A 24,631-nucleotide genomic window follows, 5' to 3' on the forward strand; every position below is an offset into this window, starting at 1 on the left:
GCATGAGGAGCTTCCTATAAACACGGAGCTGTGAAAGGCCGTACTCCCTGGGGTGTGGGCCTCCCTGGTTGAGGAGAGTTATGACCAGGTGAACCTAAACTGACTCTTTCCATTTCTAGGAACAGCCCACAGCTAACCACAAGAAAATTAGGCTGCTCTGACATGCTGGATGGGGGAAGGGGGGTGTTAAACTCATACCAGCAGGAGAGACATAAAGGGAGCTTACAGCTATTTTTGTCCTTTCGTGCTCAGTCTCTTGGCAGAACTCAGTGCTGCTGCTGAAAGGATGAATTTGCCTTTCCGCTCATGCCTTTAACATTTGATAGGAACAAATCCAAGAAAAGGTAATTCCTGTTTCTGTTCTAATCAGGGCAAGATTTATGTATGTAAATAGGTTTGGGGAGTTTTGGGGCAAGCCTTGGAGAGTCCTTTACTGCCTCTAGTAGAGGAGCAGTTGACCCATGTGCATTCACTTTTCATTGCAGGGTGTGGAGTTTGGACTTTTAATTGAGTGACAGACTCAACCACAACACAAGTAAGCCTTCTAATTGCACATAGCTGACCGGTGGTATTTGAGATGCTCACACCTGGACCAAGGACAAGAAACATTGTCAAGGGGGAGAAGTATTGGCTGAACCATAGCCAAGGAAAAATAACCCCAACTATACGTACAGTATGATGGGGGCTAATTTGGCTACGACAAATCAGGAAAGAGATCTTGGAGTTATCGTGGATAGTTCTCTGAAAACTTCCACACACTGTGCAGCGGTGGTCAAAAAGGCAAATAGGATGCTAGGATTATTAAGAAAGGGATAGAAAATAAGACAGAATATCTTACTGCCCCTGTATAAAACTATGGTACGCCCACATCTTGAATACTGTGTACAGATGTGGTCTCCTCACCTCAAAAAAGATATTTTGGCTTTGGAAAAGGTTCAGAAAAGGGCAACTCAAATGATTAGGGGTTTAGAACATGTCCCATATGAAGAGAGGTTAAAGCAACTGGGACTTTTCAGTTTAGAAAAGAGGAGACTGAGGGGGGATATGATAGAGGTCTATAAAATCATGAGTGGTGTGGAGAGGGCGGATAAAGAAAAGTTCTTCATTAATTCCCATAATAGAAGGACTAGAGGACACCAAACGAAATTAATGGGTAGCAGGTTTAAAACTAATAAAAGAAAGTTCTTCTTCACACAGCGTGTAGTCAACCTGTGGAACTCCTTGCCAGAGGAGGCTGTGAAGGCTAGGACTATAACAGAGTTTAAAGAGAAGCTAGATAATTTCATGGAGGTTAGGTCCATAAAAGGCTATTAAGCCAGAGGGTAGAAATGGTGTCCCTGGCCTCTGTTTGTCAGAGGCTGGAGAAGGATGGCAGGAGACAAATCGCTTGATCATTGTCTTCGGTCCACTCTCTCTGGGGCACCTGGTGCTGGCCAGTCTGCAGACAGGCTACTGGGCTAGATGGACCTTTGGTCTGACCCAGTACAGCTGTTCTTTTGTAAGGATTTACAGAGCACTGCCTAGGGCAGGCCTAGCTGAAGCTCACTTTCATGAGTTGCCACTTCACATAAAAAAGTATTTAAAACACACACAGTTGGGCAACAGGGATCTATCAGCAATGGAGGGTTTATTGCTTGAAATGGAGGAAACAGTAATGTAAGCTAATGGCAACGGCCTATGGCTCCTTTTTCCTTATCTCAACATTTCTGCAAATCCACTGGTACCCGCTTTCTAGCTGTGGCTATCCACAGCTCATTTTTGTAGCTATGGATACAAATTTTGTAGCCGCACCGGGCTCTGCTTATCTCCAGACTGAGACAGGCTTCTCTTCCAATCTTTACTGAGAATCCCCTTATGGCTAACATGATGTAAAACCAAGTTTGCCGTTTTGCTTGCCAAATCAATTCCTTGTAGGGAATGTTATCACTCTTCCTGTTTACTAGGCTTGATTGAGCCTTGTGTTATGTGAAGGGAGGCTGAAAATACAGAAGTTGTGGAATTATTGGGCCTTTACACACCCTTCTAGTTTGCTCTGGGCAGGTCATGGGGTGGTTCCACAGACATCAGGAAATGCTATTCCTAATGCACTCTAATAGGCCGTTAGCCTTCTTGGGTACAAGGGCACACTGTTGACTCATATCCAGCTTCTCATCCACTGTAACCACCAGGTCCTTTTTTGCTGAACTGCTACTTAGACAGCCTGTCCGCAGCCTGTAGCAGTTCTTGGGATTCTTCCATCCCAAGCGCAGAACTCTACACTTGTCCTTGTTGAACCTCATCAGATGTTTTTTGGCCCAATCCTCCAAATAGTCTAGTTCACTCTGCACCCTACCGCTACCCTCCAGCTTATCTACCTTTACCCCTCGTTTAGTGACATCCCCTCATCCAGGTCATTAATAAAAAAGTTGAATAAAACCGGCCCTAGAACTGACCCTTGGGGCACTCCGCTAACCTACTGCCAGCCAGAAATTGAGCCGTTCATCACTACCCATTGAGCCTGACAATTTGGCCAGTTTTCTATACACCTTACAGTCCATTTATCCAATTCATATTTCCTTATCTTGCTGGCTAGAATATTGTGGGAGACAAAATCAGAAGCTTTGCTAAAATCAAGGTATATCACTTTCACTGTCTTCCCCATGTCCACAGAGCCAGTTACCTCATCCTAGAAGCTAATCAGATTGGTCAGGCATGACTTGCCCTTCGTGAATCCATGTTGACTATTCCTGATCACTTTCTCCTCTTCCAAGTGCTTCAAAATGGATTCCTTGAGAATCCCCTCAATGATTTATCCAGGGACTGAGGTAAGGCTGACTGGTCTGTAGTTCTCTGGATTGTCCTTCTTCCCTTTTTTAAAGATGGGCACTACATTTGCCTTTTTCCAGTCACCTGAGACCTCTCTCAATCATCATGAGTTTTCCCGCATCATTTGTCACTAGGTTACCTCCCTCATTGAGTAAGGGCCCCACACACTCCCTGATCACCCTCTTATTGATAACATGCCTGTAGAAACCTTTCTTCTTACCCTTCACTTCCCTTGCTAGCTGCAATTCCAATTGCGCTTTCGCCTTCCTGGTTAGCCCCCTGCATTCTCAAGCAATATATTTATACTCCTCCCTTGTCATCTGTCGAAGTTTCTACTTCTTATAAACTTCCTTTTTATGTTTAAGCTCGCCAAGATTTTCCCTGGTAAGCCAATATAGTCACCTACCATATTTCCTTTTCTTACCGCACATTGGGTTGGCTTATTCCTGTGCCTTCAATAAGGCATCTTTAAAATACTACCAGCTCTCCTGAACTCCTTTCCCCTTCATGTTAGCATCCCAGGGGATCCTGCCCATCAGTTCCCTGAGGGAGTCAAAGTCTGCTCTTCTGAAGTCCAGGGTGTGTATTTTGCTACTCTCCTTTCTTCCTTAGGTCAGGATCCTGAAATCTACCATCTCATGATCTCTGCTGCCGAGGCTGACACCTACCTCTACTTCTCCTACTAGTTCCTCCCTGTTTGTGAGCAGCAGATCAAGCTGCGCATGGCCCCTGGTCAGTTCCTTCAGCAATTGTACCAAGAAGTTATCCCCAACATTCTCCAAAAACTTCCTGGATTGTCAGTGTACTGCTGTATTGGTCTCCCAACAGATGTCAAGGTGATTAAAGTCCCCCATGAGAACCAGAGCCTGTGATCTGCAAGCTTCTCTCAGTTGTCTGAAGAAAGCCTTGTGAACATCATCCACCTGGTCTGGTGTTTTATAGCAGACACCAACCACAACATCATCTCTGTTGCTCCTGCCTCTAAGTTTAACCCAAAGACTTTCAACAGGCTTTTCTCCCTCCATATCCTGGAGCTCTGAGCAACCATACTACTCTCTTAGGATGCATCTAGACTGAAGAGGTTTTTTTTGAAAAACTGCTGATTTTCTGAAAAAACTTCCCCAACGTCCACACTACAATTGAGTTTTCAAAAAACAAAAAATGGAAAGAATGCAGGAGTTTTTCCAACTTTGGTAAACCTCATTCTACGAGGAAGAACACCTTTTCTGAAAGAGCTCTTTTGGCAAAAGGCGTGTGTGGATGTGGAAGAGGCATCCAGGAAAAAGCACAGGTGCCCTGGTGGACACACTGTCCATACTCATCACAGCTCTATAGTTCCTGTCTCCTGCCGGCTCTTAAAGCTGCAGGCACCCTGCACAAGGCTTGTGGCAGGAAGCTGGTCCTGGAACAGCACCCTGACTGTGCGGCTCTCCCTGCAACAGGCTTGCTGTCCCATGGCACAGCCACAAGCCCCCGAGGCCCCCCCCCGATCCTTCCAGAGAGCAGCATCAGGGGCCCCAGGACCCATCCAGGGGCACCAAATGCTGGGCATTCTCCTGGTATGGGACAGAGATCTTGATCCTCCTGGAGCTGTGGAGGAGGAGGAGGTCTTGAAGGATCTCCGCAGAAAGCACTGAAATGTGGACATTTCTGGGCACATGGCCAAAGCCCTGGCCCAAAGGGGACACCACTCCTGCACCTTCGCCCAAGACCAGAGCAAGGTAAAAGAGCTCCAGCGAGAGTACGCCTGGGCCAGGGAGCGCAGCTCTCACCCGGGGGCAGGCTCCCACTCCTGCCCATACTATAGTGTGTTGCACTATAGCCTGGGGGTGGGGAAGCCCTTTCCCCACCCGTACTGGTGGATTCAGGCTTGGAGACACCCGTGCTCGCCTGCCCCGAGCTCCTGGAGAAGAACGATGACGAGGAGCAACAACAGCCACAGGAAGAGGAAGAGAATGACACTGGTAGCACGGTCACCCCCATGATGGAGCCAGTACCCCAGGCCCTGGACATCTCCCAGGCATCATCTGATGCCAGGAAGGGATCATCAGGTGAATGCTCTCAGTTTGTCACACATACAGAGTAGGGGAAGTGGGTACACAGAGGATAGGGCGCGATGGTCACTCAGCATGTTTGGACTGGACAGAGTGCAGCTGTCCATGCACGTGCGAGCACATGCACCAGCAGTGTGAACCACGTGGTCTCAGGAGCCAGTCCCAGAGCACACACAGGCAGCTGGTCACTGGCTTGGGGGAGGCCCCACACACATCTGACCCCTGGGAGGGACGTTCTCCCCATGTCAGGCACTGCCAGAAGCAGGGTGGGCACAAGGGAGCATGCACGACCCCACACAGACCGAAGAGTATCGCACATAGCACACGGCCATGCCTGCATGCGCAAGGCACCACCTGCTCCCGCAGATAGCACTGCCAGGCGCAGGTGTGTGGGGGGGCCCCAGGGAGGGACAGGCCACTCCAAGCCCCTCTCCCACACATGGGAAAGGTATAAGGGGGGCAAGGCACAAGACCCCAGTAGGGAGGCCTTGGGGAGAGTTACTGGGCTCCTTCAGAGAACCTTTCCTTGAGGGTCTCCTGGATGTGTACCCTGGCCTGATGGGCCTGGCGGATGGCAGCTGTCCACTGGCCAGCTTGTCCACAGGGGCGGAGCAGGCAGGATAGTTCCCCTGGGCACTTCAGGGCCCCTGTGAGGCCAGGCCTGCTGTGCAAACCACACATGGCCTTGCTCTTGGGACATCACCATCCCCTGTTCCTAGGACAGTTGCTTGCTACTCACAGAAGAGGGCACAGCCTCAGGGCCAGTGTTTCCAAGGAAGACTGACCACCTCTCACTCTTGTCCTCCACAGGGGGCTGTCGCTGAGGGTCGAACCACACCAGCCCAGGCAGCCAACCAAAGCTGGAGGAGCTGCAAGCGCTCGAGGGTCCAAAAGGAACTCATGAGAGCACATGGCAGTCCTGCGTGACATGCAGCAGACCCTGGCCCAAAACGTCCGTGATGACACTGAGTGGCACAATCACATGTGGGACCAGCTCATGCGGCAGGGGGAAAACGAGTGCCACAATCCGGAAAGTGATGGCACTCCCAGCTCCTGTCCCTAGTCTAGCCCTCCCCCTTGCTCCCTCCACTCTAGCACCCCCTGCTATGCCTCCTCCTGCCTGCCCCCCTGTTGTCCCAGGCCCCACCCAACCCCGAGTTCATTGAGGTCCCTGGACCTGAGGGGATACTTCCAGGTGCTCCATGTGCCACTCCCAGCCCTGAGCCCCCTCGCCACTCCCTCATCCAGGTTCTCAACCCCCCCTCCCCCATCCCAGTTTCTTTATTATAAAAACAAAATACAAAGTTTTTGTTGAAACCTAAACTGGTGTCTTTATTATTTGCACAGGGAATGGGGGAGGGGGAGGTTGTGGTGGGAAAGGTATAAGGGGGGCAAGGCACAAGACCCCAGTAGGGAGGCCTTGGGGAGAGTTACTGGGCTCCTTCAGAGAACCTTTCCTTGAGGGTCTCCTGGATGTGTACCCTGGCCTGATGGGCCTGGCGGATGGCAGCTGTCCATGGTTGTTCAAAGACCCCTCCCTTGCCACCAGCCTCTGTCCCTCACCCTGGGAGGAAGACTTCTCCTTTGTTTTCCATGAGGTTGTGGCGCTCACAACACGCAGAGACCACCTTGGGGGTGTTACACTCCCCCACGTTGAGGCGTGTCAGCAGGCACCTAAACTGGCCCTTGAGGCACCCAAAGGCGCATTCCACCTGCATGCATGCCCGGTGCAGGTGCATGTTGAATTGTTCTCTGCTGGGGTCCAGGTGGCCAGTGTAGGGCTTCATGAGCAATGGCACGAGTGGATAGGCTGTGTCACCTACAATGCAATTGGCATCTGTACGTCCCCCACATGAAAGTCCCACTGGGGGAAGAACGCTCCAGCCTCCAGCTTGTGGTACAGGCTAGAGCTCCTAAATATGCAGGTATCGTACACCCAACCCGACCACCCGACAAAAATGTCTGAAAACTGTCCCTGGTGGTTGACCAGGGCCTGCAGCACCATATAAAAGTAGCCCTTCCTGTTTATGAAGTGGGTGGCTCAATGCTGTGATGAGCGGATCAGAATGTGGGTCCCATCAATTGCTCCTCTGCAGTTTGGGAAGCCAGGGGCAGCAAATCCGGCCATGATTGGATCCACGTCTCTGAGCTAGATGACCCTGCACAGCAGGATGGAGTTGATGGCCCTCACCACCTGCTGAAGGAGGCAAACACACAAAACAGAGAATGAGAGGGAGTGCCTGAGCCCTTGGGAGGTTCCTGCCCCCTCCTTCTCCTACAAACACCCCAGGAGCCACCCCCACTGAGCCCCTACCCCCAGCAGCTGAGCTGTGCGAGGGCAAGACAGCACAACCCCCCTCAGGGACAGGCCTTTCCCCCACTCCCTCTTTACCCCCTACTCCTACTCCCCTTTCCCAAGGGTCCCCCTTTTCCAGGACTCCCCCTCCCCCCACAGGGAGTGCACCCTGAGAGTGCCTTACCTCCATGAGGACGACCACGATTGTGGACTTCCCCACACAGAACTGGTGTCCCACCGGTAGCTATCTGGGGTGATGAGCTTTCATACAGCAATTGCAATCCACTTCTTCAGGGGGATGGCAGGCTGGAGGTGGGTGTCACATCTCCAGAGGGCAGGGGTGAGCCAGGCACAAAGCTTCAAGAAGGTGGCCGCCTGCATGTGGAAGTTTTGGAGCCACTGCTGGTCATCCCACTGCTCCATCACAAGGTGGTCCCACCAGTCGGAACTGGTGTCCAGCCTCCAGATTTGTCTCTCGACTGTGGGATATGGGGGTAAGAGCATTACTCCTGCATCCAGGCAGAGGTTGTCAATGATGAGCTAGGATTCGAGCTGGGGCAGGACCATCATGACAGTCTGCTGAAACTGCTGCAGAAGCTGCAGCATGGCAGTGTGGGGCCATCACCTGCCCAAGGCAGTTCTGGCTCCCTGGCAAAAAGAGAAAAAAAAAGCTGTGGCGTCCAAACAAGCTGGGCAACCAGAGCACGCACTGCAAAAGCTTTGCTGTCCCTCAGAGAGAGAGAGAGAGACAAGCAAGCAGCAGAACCTGAGAAATGGCTGTCAAGGGAGATCCTTTTAAGCACGCGTCTCAGATAGCCTTAGGCAACAGCAACTAGCAGTAACTGCTGACCTAATGCCCTGCCTGAAGTGGTTCTGGATGACTTTTTCTCCCCTGCCTGTTCTTCCTGTACCGTTGATGGGATGACCCTTCCATGACAGTGCTCCAATCATGAGAGTCATCCCATCAAGTCTCCGTTATTCTAATCAAATCATAGTTCTTTGACTGGGCCAGGGCTTCTAATTTTTCCTTTTTGTTTCCCAGGCTTCTTGCATTAGTGTACAAAAAACTTAAATAACCAGTTGATTGCCCTACCTTCTCCATTCGAATCAGGGGTCCCTCCTGATTTTTCTTCCTGGTATCCCACTTCCCCCAGGGCTTAGGTCACCATCCCCCAATGAACCTAGTTTAAAGCCCTCCTCACTAGGTTTGCAAGCCTGCCCACGAAGATGCTCTTTCCTCTCTTGAAGCTTCAAGGGGTAGCCAAGTTAGTCTGTACAGGATGAATTTAAAAAACAACAAATAGTCTGGTAGCACCTTAGAGACTAACAAAACATGTAGATGGGATCATGAGCTTTCATGGGCACAGCCCACTTCTTCAGCTGTTCTTCCTATTGCTATCCTATGATCCTTATCTGCTTCTTTTAACTATCTAATTTTTAGGTGCCTACAGATTACCAGTTTTGCGTGTTTGGTTTTCCCTTTGATATTTACATATCCTCTGCTTCTTGTTTCCTGCCCCCTTCCATGCCCTTCCTTCTCCCCTATTTATTTTGGGTCTGGACACCCTACACTCAAAACTCCAGTCATCTGAAGAAGTGGGCTGTGCCCATGAAAGCTCATGATACCATCTACATGTTTTGTTAGTCTATAAAGTGCTACTAGACTATTCATTGTTTTATAAATTTTTCCTCTCTTGGTTAGAAGGCCATTGCCACACCCTCTTTATAACCAGTATGGCTCAAGACTTCTCTTATCACTACATTAATGTCATTACTCTAAAAATAAGCACCTTGCAATGGACAATGAATCCTAGTATAAACTTAAACAACAAATAGTCCATACAGACTAACTCAGCTACACCCTGAAACTTCTTAAGAATGCTAGTGTTACCCTAGGCCAGTGGACACCAACCAGTAGATCGGGATCTACTGGTAGATCTTGGAGCCTCTGACAGCTGATCTTGTCTGGTTTGGCTAAGAGGCTATCAAATGCTGGCACTTCAGCTGCCCCTCCTGCCCTCTGCCTTGGAGCTGCCCTCCCGTCCCCTGCTTGCTGGGCAGTGCAGGGAAGGGGGTGCTAATGTCAGGGTGCCCCCCCCCCCCGCCCACCATATATTCTATCTCCACAGAATGGAGGGGGGCACAACAGGACTTGGGAGGGAGCTTGCTGGCTGCTTTTGGGAGTGGTGCAGGGCCAGGACAGGGGTGAACCCTCCTTAGCCCCACTGCACCACCTGTGGTAAGCAGTGTCCAGCTGCATCCTGAACCCCAGCCCCAGTCAAACCCCCTCGTGCACCACAAGCCCCTGCTCTAGCCCTGAGCCCCCCCCCAGATCCAAACTCCCTTACAGAACCTGTACCCTGAACCCCCTCCTGCTCCCTAACTCCGTCCCCAGGCTCAGCTCAGAGCCCCTTCACACTCCAAATCCCTTAACCCAAGACCAGAGCCTGCACCCCAACCCTCTGCCCCATACTAGTGAAAGGGTGGAAGGTTGGGGGAGGGAGGGAGAATGGAGTGAGCAAGGGTGGAGCCTCGAAGAAGGGGCATGAAGGAAGCAGGGAAGGCTATTTGGGTTTGAGGTAGATCCTGGATTGTACTTAAATTCAAAAAAGTGATCTAGTGCTTAAAAAGGTTGGGGATCACTGCCCTAGGCTATAATTCCTTCTGAGGGGGTTTTCAGATCTGTGAAATGGCTATAATTATATTTCTCCATCCAAAGGGGAGGGAGGAGCTGTGAAGCTTTAATTAACATTTGTAAAGCACTTTGAGATCCTTGGATGAAATGTGCTATGGCAGTAGCATATTAATTTAGTACTCCCAAGAAGCATGCTTCCCAGTACAGGCCCAGATTCTGTATTATTAGCTTTAATAAGAAGCAGGGTTCCACCCTAAAAGGAACTCTGGCCACACATTGCAGAATTTACCATGGAAATACTGACAGTCTCAGTCACCAGGGTTGCCTGTGACATTGCAGGTATATGTTTACAAGCATCAGAATCTCTCTGCCTAGGGCAGGAGAAAAAGCAGGACTAATGCCAAGAGTTGGGTGTGCACAGTATTACTTTGTATTAGGGAAAGGAGATAAGTAGGTGTGTACACCGGAAGATGCAAGATATCACAAATGCAATTAACAGTCTTTGAAAGACCTGCCAGCCAGTAATGCTAAAGCCTTTGGAAATCTGATTTGCCTGAAAATAGTAACAGTATTTACTTTTCAAAAAAGCAAAGTGTACAATAGCTACTAGGTATCACCCTCCCCAATGTTAGATAAGAGCAGCAAAGTTTTAAGAGCAACACTCCTTTGCACAAATCGGCTACGTCTACACTGGCCCCTTTTCCGAAAGGGGCATGCTAATTTTAAACTTCGTAATAGGGAAATCCACGGGGGATTTAAATATCCCCTGCGGGATTTAAATAAAGATGTCCGCCGCTTTTTTCCGGCTTGTAGAAAAGCCGGAAAAGAGCGTCTAGACTGGCCCGATCCTCCGGAATAAAGCCCTATTCCGGAGGATCTCTTATGCCTACTTCGAAGTAGAAATAAGAGATCCGCCGGAATAGGGCTTTATTCCGGAGGATCGGGCCAGTCTAGATGCTCTTTTCCGGCTTTTCTACAAGCCGGAAAAAAGTGGCGGACATCTTTATTTAAATCCCGCGGGGGATATTTAAATCCCCCGCGGATTTCCCTATTACGAAGTTTAATATTAGCATGCCCCTTTCGGAAAAGGGGCCAGTGTAGATGTAGCCATCCTGTTTTCTAACCTTTTCTTTTGGTTCCCCTTGCCCTTTCTGTTCAGAACATGAATTCTTCAACCCACAAGTTCAATTAAGCAGCAGCATCTGTGGTACTTTAATTAAAGTTGTGTCAGTACTTGCACTCTAAAATGCCATTTTGCAGCGCTTTCAACTCTGCTGTAAAAATTAACTCTAGAGAAAAGCTCAGTACAAACAAATCTCAGTTAGGGAGACAAACAGAAAATAAAACCGCTTTTCCACCAACATGCCCAATTTGGCAGCTCCCTCATCTGTGTTCATCTGAGTAATAAGATTGAGGTCCCATATATGGGATGTAAGTGAACTTATTTTCCTCACCCTCACCTCCCTCAATCTCCTCTTGTTCAGCTCTTGTTCATAGTCATCCCTTCAGCACACATTTCTTGTGCTGAAGTCTTCTGTCTCTGTTAAAGATTTCCAGCTGAAAGTTCATTTATTGTTTGTCAGCCATTCAAAACCTCAAGGATACAAACAATGGCCCTGAGCCTCAAGGGTGCTCTGTCATCAACTCCCACTTGCTGCTGAGGAACAGAGGCTTCAAACCCACAGGCACATGAGCAGTTCTATTGAGCTGCTCATAGAGCTACTCATATGAGTAACTATGGATTATGCCCTCCCAGCATATTCCTTTCACAAAAAAGCTTAGTAGAGCTTGGAGAAGACCTGTCTCTGCTGAAATACTTCCAGTAGTCAGCACTACCAAATTTTTATGCAGGCCCAGTAATTAGAAACTTAACCCTGATAAGTAAAAGTGAATCACCATAAATCTGTGTATTTCATATCTAGTATATCTAACGCTAATGTAGCAACAACATTCATTTACTTCTCCAAAAGGTATAGGAAACATTCCTTTGACTGGAAAAACTTAAACAAATAGTCTAGCAGCACCTTAGAGACTAACAAAACAAGTAGATGGGATCATGAGCTTTCATGGGCACAGCCCACTTCTTCAGATGAAACATCTGAATTTGTGGGTTGCTCCCACAAAAGTTCATACCAGCATCTACATGTTTTGTTAGCCTTTAAAGTGCTGCTAGACTATTTGTTGTTTAAGTTTTTCCAGTTACAGACTAACTTGCCTACCCCTCTAATACCTTTGATGGTTAATCAGAACTTCACAATGGAGAAAAAGTAGTGACTGAAAAAGTACATATGTATTTTGAAGCTCCATGGGCAAAGTACAGTAAATCCTGAAGATTAATTACTATTAGAGATAATTTTTACATTGCAATGCTGGTCTTTTCCAAAAATGTATCACTGATAGCCTTAAAGTAGTATTCAAGGACAAAGAAAGGGAGCTTTAAACCAGCTGTATTTTGCCCTCCAAAGCTGCTTCTGCAGGAAGGGATATCAATTGTGGGGTAGTTAATGTGAAAGAAATAGGTGGTCACCTATATCAACTATGGTTTTGTTTGTTTTAAATTATTTGCCTTCAAGATGCACAGCAGTAGGTTATATTTAAATGGCATGAGTCTCCTGGGGCCATAGAACTGCTAATTGCCAAGTGGCACAGATCTGGGCTGTGTGTTTGTGAGAGTATCCAATAAACAGCTCTAGCTGCTCAATGACTTTCAAAGTGCAAGCTACAACCCAATACTGGGCTGTGGAAAGGCAGGTACTGAGTCGCCTTGGTGTAGGGCAGGGGTCGGCAATCCTCAGCATGAGTGACATGAGCCCATTTTCAGCAGCACACACAGCCTAACCTTACTGCCCATGCCCTGGTTCTTCTCTGGCAGCAGGTTAGGCTGCGTGCACAGCAGCCCTGTGCTCAGAGGTGCACCCGAGCCAGCTGCGGTGTGTGCACTACTGCCAGTGAGTCCCTGCCATTCCCTGCCCCACCACCATGCACTTTACAGCTCCCTCCTTTCCTCTGTGGGACTGTCGCATGGGGCTACAGGTCCAGCCACACCATCACCACCTTCAGGCCCCTGCTACCAGGAGGAAGAGGGGGTGCCGTGCCTTGTAGCTGCCAGCCCTGTCCCGCACACTGAACCCCACATTTTTTCCCCACCTCAGAGCCTAAGGGGATCTACAAAATTCACTAACTATGGAACCCCAGAAAAGTAAATCTGGCCTATGGGAAGCCACTAACCGCAGGCTTCTCTATTCTTTCCCCTCACCCAATGGGGCAGGAGCACCTGAGGAATGAGGTGTCTCAGTTGGGAGCCACATCAATGAAGTTGGGGGGCGGGAGCTGAAGGAGGTTTTTTGCAGTCCCCAACTGATTTTTTCTGTGGGTCAGTGACCCTTGACCCCAAAAACGGTTCCCCAGACCTACCATAAAGAAAACATTGAAACCTTGTATGTTGGACATATTTTACTTGATTTAAAATGAGGTTTGATAAACTAACATGAGAAAGTTAAAATGCTTAATCTGTTTCATAATTTAAATTAAACCGTTTTTTATCTGAGAAAAAAATGTTGCCCTGCATAAGTTTTAGAAGGCAGGATTTTTTCTCACTGATTTTACTGTTTTGTCAATGCAAATATCAGCGTTACCTCCAGAGATTTATTCAAAAGATTCTTTCACCTTTGAGGCAATTAAGAAAAAACCAACCAGAATATAAACAAACTACCTGTACAAAATTAGGCAAGAAAGTAGAGCTGCCATAGATATTGAAGTGGCAGTATTGTACCTTCAACCCACAGAACTTTATTCTTGGTAAAAATTATGATCAGAAAAGAGGCATTAATGATTGGAAGGGATTTATTTCTTGTTGCTATGCTTGGATTCTTCTACAGTGCAGCTTTGACATTAGCTACATACCTAATTGCTGGCACAAATTAACAGCATCATCTTAATTGAAGACACATTAAATATTTAGCCTTTATTTTAAGGCAGGTACATTTTGGAGATTAAAGATGGCAACTGTGTCCCCCATACCTCCAAAACAGGCTCCAAAAGTGGTTCTGAGTGGTCACCATTAGCAAAAAGAAAGGTGAGTTTGAAATGCCACAACGGCGAAAGAGTACGACAGGATGGGGAATCCAAAGAAATGCATGTTACACCATAAATGACAATGACACATCTTAATTATAAACCCTTTTTCTAAGGATGTTTTCTCATTGTAAATCAAACAAAACAGTTTTGCAGTTAGGAAGGAGGGAGGGGAGGAAGGAGGCATAAGGTGACTTCTAGTACAATGTGCTACTTTTAACATAACGCTAAGAACATAAGAACGGCCATACTGGGTCAGACCAATGGTCCATCTAGCCCAGTAGCCTGTCTGCAGACAGTGGCCAGCACCAGGTGCCCCAGAGAGGGGGACCGAAGACAATTATCAAGCGATTTGTCTCCTGCCATCCTTCTCCAGCCTCTGACAAACAGAGGCCAGGGACACAATTCCTATCCCCTGGCTAATAGCCTTTTATGGACCTAACCTCCATGAAACTATCTAGCTTCTCTTCAAACTCTGTTATAGTCCTAGCCTTCACAGCCTCCTCTGGCAAGGATTTCCACAGGTTGACTACACGCTGTGTGAAGAACTTTCTTTTATTAGTTTTAAACCTGCTACCCATTAATTTCACTTGGTGTCCTCTAGTTCTTCTATTATGGGAACTAATAAATAACTTTTCTTTATCCGCCCTCTCCACACCACTCATGATTTTATATACCTCTATCATATCCCCCTCAGTCTCCTCTTTTCTAAGCTGAAAAGTCCCAGTCTCTTTAGCCTCTCCCCATATAGGACCCGTTCCAAACCCCTAATCATTTTAGTTGCCCTTTTCCGAACACTTTCCAAGGCCAAAATATCTTTTTTGAGGTGAGGAGACCACAATCTGTACACAGTATTCAAGATGTGGGCGTACCATAGTTTTATACAGGGGCAGTAAGATATTCTGTGTCTTAGGCTATGCTAGTCAGGATATGCTGGGCTGCAAAACACCAGTGTCATCTCTTTCACTCCTTTGTCATACTCTTCACTGGCAAGTTTTATTTGTCACTTAGGGGCAGGTTTGAAGGTAGGGAGACTTGAGACATGAATGCAAGGAAAGTAATTTTGAGGTGGTTATGGTGGGAATTTCTGAAATTAGGTTGCTTTTTTAAATTCAGTATTCAGTTGTCTCAATCAGAGGGCATTGTTTTTCAGGTCTGTAGGTAGGCCCATTTTAGACAAGCTGTTCTATTTTGCCACTGCATATCTAGTTCATTCTAAAGGGTGCCTGACCTGAAAATGCTACTCATTAAACATGGATGCCAAGCACCTGTGAAACTATTCTGAATGAAGGGACCATCTGTTTTCAGTTCCCCCCCATTCTGAATTATATGCCAACTGTAGAGATCATTGCTGGAACAGTGAGGAACAATTTATTTCATTTCATTTCAACAAAAGGCCAACAAATAGGAAAGAGGATTTTTTCTAATTCCAAAATAAGCTAAAGAAATCAAGTGCAATATCTTGTCATTTAAAAAAAAAAAGCACTAAACATGAATATTTGTCAATACTGCTCTGACATTGGTTTTAATAATACACTGGTTTTAATAATACTTGCCCTGTAGTCTCAATACTTTCATGGTAAAGGTTAGAGTAAGGATAAAATTACAAGCAGTTATTTGACAAGAGTTTCCACTACCTAAAAATAGTGAAGGGTGCCTTTATATGCTACACCTCTATTTCAGGACATTATTTTTGCTTTGTTTATAAAGTGTGGTATTTGCTCCCTTAAAAAGAAAAGTCTTAACTTTACAAATTCAGAGAATTTCCACATACTCCTTTCACCTTCTCTATAGGCTCTATTTCTAAAAATAGCAGTAATAATAATTATGCTTTTAAAAAAACTAAAATAATTCATCTCACTCAAATTTGTATCATCAGGAAAGTTTGTATACCCTCAATTTCACAAAATACATTGTCATTCAAATGCTCTCAGCAACCTGATTCTCTTTATAATTCCAAGTCACATTCTCCCTTACTTAGCCCAATGTACTTCTAGGCACAGGTTGCTTAGCATCCAGTATTTACTCTGGAATGCTGAAGTCAGCATGATAGAGTAACTCTGCATGCAGAAACTGACTTATTAGGCTAAGTGCAGTAAATTCCTATTAAAAATGAATGGACTTGGTTTTAAATGAGAGTCAAACAGTAAACATTACCTTACAGGCTTCTTTTTCCAAATAAAATATTTAACAGAGGAAAACCATAGGTATTACTGGCACAGAGAAATTCATCATAGTTTAAAAAAACACAACTGCATATTAAAAACAAGTGGTTAGACTCATTCTGCTTGCTTCTAAACCTGTGAACTTTAGGTAGGTACATAAATTTAGAATATTTGTTGTTGCCACACAGGAAGGAGGAATCTTTGTTTCCAAGAACAATATTAGTCATATTCCTGCTTAACAAGAAAGCCTAAACCAGGGTTTTTTTACTAATATCTCAGTGTTCACGTCACTAAGGAATTTACCATAAAAAATGTACTACTTTTTCAGCACAAAATTCCCAATGCTTGACTACCCAACCCAACACAAAAGCTCCAGTCCTTAAAGATTTCAAACACTGTCTGAAACAAAGCATGCCAAAGAATGCCAAGCAAATTCTGGTGAAGCAAGAGTAGTTCCAGAAATCTGGACCTTCTACAGAAAAAGTCCTGTTGCTGAGAAATGAATAAAACAGAAACAATGTAGAAGCAATGGAGTGAACTACAAATTTCTGCAAAATGACGTGGGGGAGAACTGTGATCTCTCAGATAGCTGGGTCACAAATTGTATAAAAGCTTAAAACTGAATGAAGAGCAGAGGTTTCCTTGGCATAAAGACATTACAATCTGAAACTTCTTAATGGGCCCTCTACTATTGGATTATTTAGGACTGTTATTTACATTTCAGCTCTGAACAAGTTACATTTAAAGCTTCAAACCTTGTGTGAGGGGAATTTTCAGACACAGTGTCCCCATTTTTTCATCAGTTACACAAGTAAAACTCATGGACCTTCATGGAGATGCATAATTTTTACAAGTTGCAGAATCTGCATCACTGTAGCTTATTTATTACCCAGAAAGCACTGCAGATATGTATTAGTGCTTTACACAACACAAAGAACAAATCCCTTAGCTCGGGGTGGGCAAACTTTTGGCCTGAGGGTCACATGTAGGTATGGAAATTGTAAGGCGGGAGTGTTGGACGGGTAGAATGGGGCATTGGTGCAGTTACAAGCACTGTTGGGCTGGGCATGGCTCATGGGCTGTAGTTTACCCACCTCTGCCTTAGTTAAACTGCTTAATGTCGATGGACACAAAATAGGGGAATCTGGGTAAGAGATTTGAAAGACAAGGGTGTATGGGACGGGGTGCGGTCACAGACAACCCCTCGGGGTGCCTCCCAGGGCGCTGACATGGCCACTGCCACTCCCCTTCCTGCACTCCAGCTCTTCATTGCCCAGTCCTGCTGGGCCAGCTCCACTGGTCTCCCCCAGCCAAGACCCCGAGCTGAGGTCCCTGCCTCTTCTGAGAAGCAGCACAGACACTGAACCTCTTCAGGTCCAAGGAGAGAACAGTTTAGAGCCCAGCTTCCTGGGGTACCATTCCCTAATTGGGATCAGACCCCAAAGAATTAGGAAAGCCCCTTTAGCAATGAAAGGGGGAATGTACACACTGGTTGCTCCCGGGTAACAATTATGTACACTGGGTTTGATAGAAAATAAAAGTGATTTTATTAAGTTGAAGCAATAGGATTTAAGCGGTAATAAGTGAGAACAGACAGAGCAAAGTAGGTTACAAATCAAAAGAAACAAAAAGGCTTTGATAATTCTACACTGAAACCTCAGTACTGGCTCTTCAAATTCACCCTAAAACCTCTTTTCCAGCTGCCCCTCCAAACCAGGGCTCTCCCCCGACCTAGGGGTCTTCTGGCTCCTTCCTTCAGGTGCAGCTCAGCCAAAAGACCAAGGCCTCTGCTTTCCTATTCCTTTTGTAAAGGAATCGAGGCCACTCCCTACCAACCACTGCTCAGATTAAAGGACAAAAGAGATTGTTTAACTAGTGAGGGTAACACCCTCCATGTCTCTCATTCACACATTTGAAACCCACAAAGTATTTCCCCACTCCATAGGTCTAATTTCACACCCACAAATGATACATACGTTGAAGTAAGATAAACAGAACCAGTGGATAGTGACATGAAGATTGATGGGTTATACGAAATAATTCGCTCAGAACAACTTTGAGTTATGTATATTCCTGGCCATAAGTCCATTTCATAAAGCATGGGGGGGGGGGGGGCAGGACAGGGGGAGGGAGAGGCATTACAAAGGGCTTTGGAACACAAAATGATTTGGGGATTATCTGGAAGATACCCACCCACCCACCCACCCAAGGAAAGTCACACAGCATTGGTGTATTTAATGTATTTAAAGTGAAAGTCTAAGCACCTTCTTAAATAACCTTGTTTGCGAATGGACTTGGAAAAGATGGGGGCATAGGAAATGTCGTATCCCTCCATCTAATCACAACAGGTGGTAGCCCCCATGCATTAACAAAACAGTTTTGTCACTGTTCTTTGAGATGTGTTGCTCATGACTATTCCAATCTGATGTGCGCGTGCTGCGTGAATAGGTCCCAGAAAGTTTTACCTTAGCTCCTATCCGTCAGGTTGACAATGGACCTCCCCCGACATGGCACTGGTGCAATGCCCTATATATGACCCTGCTGACACAACCAGTTCCTTCTTGATGGCCTCTCTGATAGTGGTGAAGAAGGGTGGATATGGAATCATAGAATCCTAGGGCTGGAAGAGCCCTCAGGAATCATTGAGTCCAGCCCCCTGCCCAAAGCAGGACCAATCCCAACTGAATCATTCCAGCTAGGGCTTTGTCAAGACAGCACTTAAGGGATGAAGATTCCACCACCTTCCTAGATAACCCAATCCAGTGCTTCCCCACCATAGATATGGTCAACATCTTGAAGAACAGCAGTTACAAAGGTAACTGTTTTCTCCTCAGGTGTTTGCTCATATATATTCCAATCAGGTGATTCACAAGCCTTACCTAGGAAGAGGGGTTGGAGTCACAGCAGGGCTGACTGAAGAACTGAGGTTCCAAAGACTGTTCTGCTGTGACTGTTGCCCAATGGCATAGTGTGACATGAAGGTACGCACTGAAGATCATGTCATGGCTCTACCGAATTCTCAGTGAGTCCGGCCAGCTGCCAAACATGCGTGTGCTCGTATGGAATACACCATGAGAGGCGGTGGGGGGGACTGTGACCAGATCATAACATGCACAATGCATGCCGTGATTCAGGAAAAGATGCACGGAGAGGAGACGGGCTATTCCTTGACAAGATCTGCCACAAATAACGGGGTGGTCTTGTATAAGGGCTTGATCTGATTGATGTAAAAGGCAAGTACATCAAGGAATTGTAGTCTTTGTCCCCGTAAGCTCTGATGCAGCATAGGGTAGAACACAAGAAGAAAAATGTCCTGACTGATGTTGAAGCTGAAGACCACTTCACGGAGGAAAGCCAGATGAGGGTGATGCTGGACCTTATCCTTGTGGGAGGTGTACAGAGGTTCTGATGGTAGGACGCAACACTCCGACAGCTGTTGAGCAGAGGTGATGGCAACCAGAAAACCACCTTCCATGGTAGGAGGGAGCAGGGAGCATGTGACCAGGGGCTCAAAGGGAGGCCCTATGAGTGCTAAGAGGACCAGACTGAGATCCCAAGTAGGGCTGAGCAGGGTGGGATGGGGTGGAGCCTGTCCATATCCTTGAGGAAGTGCACAAGTAGGGGGCTTGAGAAGACAAGAGTGTCCGGTTTCCCTCATGCGGAAAGGAGCTGGTCACCAGGTGCGCCTTTAGTGAAGAAGTCACTAAATCTTGCTGCTTCAAGGACACTAGTAGTCCAGTACTGGGAAAAGAACGGTTACTTACCTGTAACTGTTGTTCTTCGAGATGTGTTGCTCATGTCCATTCGAAGTAGGTGTGTGCGCCGCGTGCACCACGTCTTCTGGAGCATTTTCCCTAGCGGTACCCGTAGCGCCGGAAGGGCGCCCCCTGGAGTGGCGCCGCCATGGCGGGGCATAAATACCCCTGCTGGTGCTGCCCCACCTCAGTTCCTTCATGCCGGATACTCCGACTAAGGGGAGGTAGGGTGGGAGTCGAATGGACATGAGCAACACATCTTGAAGAACAACAGTTACAGGTAAGTAACCGTTTTTTTCTTCGAGTGGTTGCTCACGTCCATTCGAAGTAGGTGACTACCAAGCTAACCCCAAGGAGGAGGGGTCGGAACAGTCATAGCACCAGAGTCATAAAGGAAGGTGAACAATAAACAGATTTATTTGAACAAATAAACAGTGACAAGTCACCAACCCAGAACAAAGACAACGAGATCTATATATTTACATCACAGATTCGAGGACTGCAGAGCCCACCCTTGTATCCTCCCTGGCCTGTTGAGGTAGCGCATAACGTGTTATAAATGTGTTGTAAATGTAAGTGTGGAGGGAAGACCAGGTGGCTGCCCTGCAGATTTCTGTGATAGGTACCTGGGCACTGAAGGCTACCGAGGACGCCTGCGCCCTGGTAGAGTGTGCCTTTACCCTAGGCGGGGTTTTACCCACCAATTGGTAACACTCTGCTATACATTGCACCACCCATCTTGATAACTTTTGGGTAGAAACAGGCGAACCTTTTCCCTTTCCCCCAAATGTGACAAACAACTGTTGGGATTTATGGAAGGGCTTGGTTCGGTCGATATAAAAAGCCAGCGCTCGCTTGGCATCCAGGGAGTGTAGAACACGCTCCTTAGGGGATGCGTGAGGTTTAGGGAAGAACACTGGTAAATAAATCTCCTGGGATAGGTGAAAAGGGGAAACCACCTTCGGGAGGAAGGTTGGATGAGGTCGTAGCCTCACATTATCATGAGAAAAAACAAGGTAGGGCGGCTCTATGGTCAACGCCCTTAACGCTGATACCCTTCTAGCAGACGTAATGGCTACTATGAAAACAACCTTCAATTAAAGGTGTTTCAGCGAACAGATAGCCAAGGGTTCGAAGGGATGGGACATAAGCCTGTGAAGAACCAGGTTGAGGTTCCATTCAGGGTATGGAGCCCTCACCAAGGGATACAATTTCTCCAAACCCGTAAGAAACCTTTTAACCACCTGGTTAGAAAAAAGAGAGACTCCTGCCATTCCCACATGGAAGGCGGAGAGAGATGCCACATGGACTTTAATAGACGAAAAAGACAAGCCAGAAGAATGAAGTTGAAAGAGATAGTCGAGAATAGCTGGAATAGGAGCCGAGGACGGCTGTACTCCTCTCTGGGACGCCCAAGACGAAAAGCGCCGCTACTTGGCAGCGTACGACCGTCTAGTAGAGGGTTTCCTGCTGCTAAATAGCACCATCTGTACCTGTCGGGAACATTCCCTTTCCGGTTGGTTCCACCACGGATAAACCAGGCCGTCAGGTGCAGAGACCGGAGATCCGGGTGAACCATTATTCCTCCGTCCCACGGTTGCGTTAGCAGGTCCCGAACTGGAGGGAGTGCTATGGGGTCCCGGGCCAGCATGTCCACCAGGATGGGGAACCAGAACTGTCTGGGCCACCTGGGGGCTATGAGGATGATCGAGGACCTGAAAGTTCTCGCTCTGGTCAACACCCTGGAGATTAGTGGAAATGGGGGAAAAGCGTAGAGCATGTCCTTTGGCCACGTGGTCGTTAGGGCGTCTCCCTTGGAAAAATTCCCCAGCCCCAGCAGGGAACAGTAGTTCCTGCATTTTGTATTGCGTGCTGAGGCAAACAGGTCCAGGTGGGGATTGCCCCACCTGTGGAAAACCTGGCTGAGTACAGAATCCTTGAGCGACCACTCATGGGCTCCAAAGGATCTGCTCAGTGTGTCTGCAAGCAGGTTCTTGCACCCGGGGAGGTATTCCGCCTGGGGCGAGATGTTGCGCATGACACATAGTGCCATAACAGCAGGGCCTCCTTGCACAAAGGTGGAGAACATGCCCCACACTGCTTGTTGAGGTAGAAAACCGCTGCAGTGTTGTCCATATGTACCAGGATGGAGCGGTAGGAGAGCCTCGGCAGGAATGCTTCACAGGCTTTCCTCACCGCTCGCAGTTCCCGGACGTTCATGTGCAGGGACTGTTCGGACGGGCCCCCGAGGTGTGCACCCCACCCTAGGTCGGATGCATCAGTGACCAGGGTCAGCGAGGGGGGAGGGGCATTGAAGGGAACTCTGCTGCGCACCATGGATTCCTGGGTCCACCAGAGTAGGGAGTCCAGAATGTCCAGGGGCACTGTGACTATGGAGTCCCATAGGCCCTTGGACTGGCAGAAGGCCTTTGCCAGCCAAGCCTGCAGAGGTCTCATCCTCATCCTGGCATGTCGCACCGTGTAAGTGCATGCTGCCACATGTCCCAGGAGCCTGGAGCAGACCCAGGGAGTTGTGATGGGGGACCGGGTTAGCTGTGAAATCAGCTCCCCTATTGCAAGGAACCTGCCTTGGGGCAGGAACTCTCTGGCCACCTTCGCATCGAGTAGGGCTCCCACGAACTCTATGCTCTGGGAGGGGATCAGGGATGACTTCTCGACATTCACCAAGAGCCCCAGCCTTAAGAAGAGAGCTCTTATGAGTGACACGTGAGCTTCTACTTGCTCGTACGAGCGACCTTGGATTAACCAATCGTCGAGGTAGGGGAACACATGTACTCCTCGATTGTACAGAAAGGCGGCAACCACAGCCATACATTTTGTGAACACCCTTGGCGCAGTACACAACCCAAAGGGGAGTACCGTAAACTGAAAATGGTGACAGCCCACCAGAAACTGAAGGAACCTCCTGTGACTGGGCCTGATAGCCACATGGAAGTAGGCGTCCTTTAGATCGAGAGTCGCGTACCAGTCGCCCAGTTGTAGTACTGGAATGACCGAGGCTAAAGTTACCATTCTGAACTTTTGTTTCACCACCGCCTTGTTTAAGAACCGTAGATCCAAGATAGGGCGGATACCCCCCCTTTGGTTTTGGGACAACAAAATAACGGGAGTAAAACCCCTTGCCCCGCAAGAGTGGGGAAACCCTTTCTATTGCCCCTTTTTCGAGGAGTGCCCCCACTTCCTGAAGCAGGATGTGTTTGTGAGGGGTGTCCCTTATTAGGGACAAGGTAGGGGGTTTTGAAGGAGGTGGGCCCAGGAATGGGATAGAATAGCCCGAATGTACAATGTTGAGGACCCAGGCATCTGATGTTATTTGTGCCCATGCCTGGGCAAAATGGGAAAGCAGGGCCCCGAACGGGGGGACCGGGTGGCAGACTGGTACGGGACTCTCTAGCTAAGTCAAAATTGAGGCTTGCCCTGATTGGAAGGGCCTTGAGGGCCTGCCCGTTGGGGATCTGACCTGGGGCGACAACGTCGACCCCTAGACCCTTGAGGGGGCGCGGCCGCCCCAGAACCTCCACCGGAGGCCCAGTAGCAGCACCTCCAGAAGTCCCCACGGGGGATCTGGGGCTGCGCTCTACCCTGCTGCCTAAACAGCAGTTGACGCCGCTGAGTAGCTGGCGTATGTATGCCCAAGAACTTCAGGGTCGACCTAGTGTCCTTTAGGGTATGGAGCCTGGAATCTGTGTGCTCCGAGAACAATGTCTTCCCTTCAAAAGGCAAGTCCTGGATAGTGTGCTGGACATCCGTGGGGATCCCCGAAACATGGAGCCACGCCCCACGGCGCATAACGACACCTGTTGCCATGGTGCGGGCTGCCAAGTCCACGGTGTCCAAAGCCGCTTGGAGGGCAGTTCTTGTGATGATTTTACCCTCGGAGGCCATAGCTACAAACTCCTGGTGGTCCTCCACCGGGAGTCAGTCCTTAAATTTCTTGACTGCCCGCCAGGTGTTGAAGGCGTACCTGCTCAGCATCGCCTGCTGATTAGCGATACGGAGCTGCAGAGCTCCCGTAGCGTATACTTTGCGGCCCAGCAAGTCCAGCTTCTTAGGTTCCCTTGCCTTCGGCGAAGGACCGGGTTGGGGAAGCTTCTCCTTTTGGGCCGCGGCTTGCACGACCAATGATCCCGGTATGGGTTGAGAGTACAGAAAATCGTGACCCGACTGCGGGACGAAATAACGCCTTTCTACCCTTTTTTGGGTAGGAGTCAGAGTCGCTGGCGTTTGCCACAGGGCATTAGTAATTTTTGAAACCGTCTTGTTAAGTGGTAGCGCGAATCGTGCAGGGGTGTCCTCAGTGAGGATGTCTACCGTCGGGTCGGTATCCTCAATTATGGGCTCAACCGGAACAGCCAGGTTGGAAGCCATGCACCGCAGGAGGTCTTGATGCGCTCTGGCATCCATTGATGGCAGCTCGGGCGCTGGGTCTGCCAGTGCCTCATTGGGGGAAGACGACGACGATGACTCCTGGACCAACAGGGGGGCCGTCGCTGTCAACTGCGGTGCTGATTGGGCGGCCCAAGTTTCCATAGGGGCTGTTCCCGGCACCGATGGCTGCGGTGCCGCTGTGTCTTGTGGCACCAGGAGAGGGGAGGTGGGCGCCCTACACAGGGAAGCAGAGGGACGAGAACGGTGCCCTGAAGCCTCCGACGCCATAGATGGTGGTGGTTGGCCCTGCCACTGATGATAGGCCCAGGGAGTCCAAAAGGGCCACTGCGGATGCGGGGGCCACACCTGCTGGTTGTGGTCCCTTCGGTGCCTGGATCTAGATCTGTGCGTCGAAGAAGCTCCCGAAGACCCTGAGTGCACCGACACCGCATCCGAGT

At 48.3% G+C, this 24,631-nt stretch overlaps 1 long non-coding RNA gene across 1 annotated transcript in view; it reads left to right on the forward strand.

Annotated features, from left to right (window-relative positions):
• The first annotated feature begins 250 nt into the window (after nt 1–250).
• LOC142829192 (uncharacterized) overlaps nt 251–24,631 on the forward strand; it is a 48,169-nt gene continuing 23,788 nt past the window's right edge. Inside the window, exons 1-2 of the long non-coding RNA XR_012903596.2 lie at nt 251–344; nt 486–535. This is a non-coding gene — a long non-coding RNA (uncharacterized LOC142829192). The remainder of the gene's footprint in view (nt 345–485; nt 536–24,631) is intronic.

Source organism: Pelodiscus sinensis, chromosome 5 (assembly GCF_052426305.1).
Source record: "Pelodiscus sinensis isolate ZL-2025 chromosome 5, ASM5242630v1, whole genome shotgun sequence".
NCBI classification, from domain to species: domain Eukaryota; kingdom Metazoa; phylum Chordata; order Testudines; family Trionychidae; genus Pelodiscus; species Pelodiscus sinensis.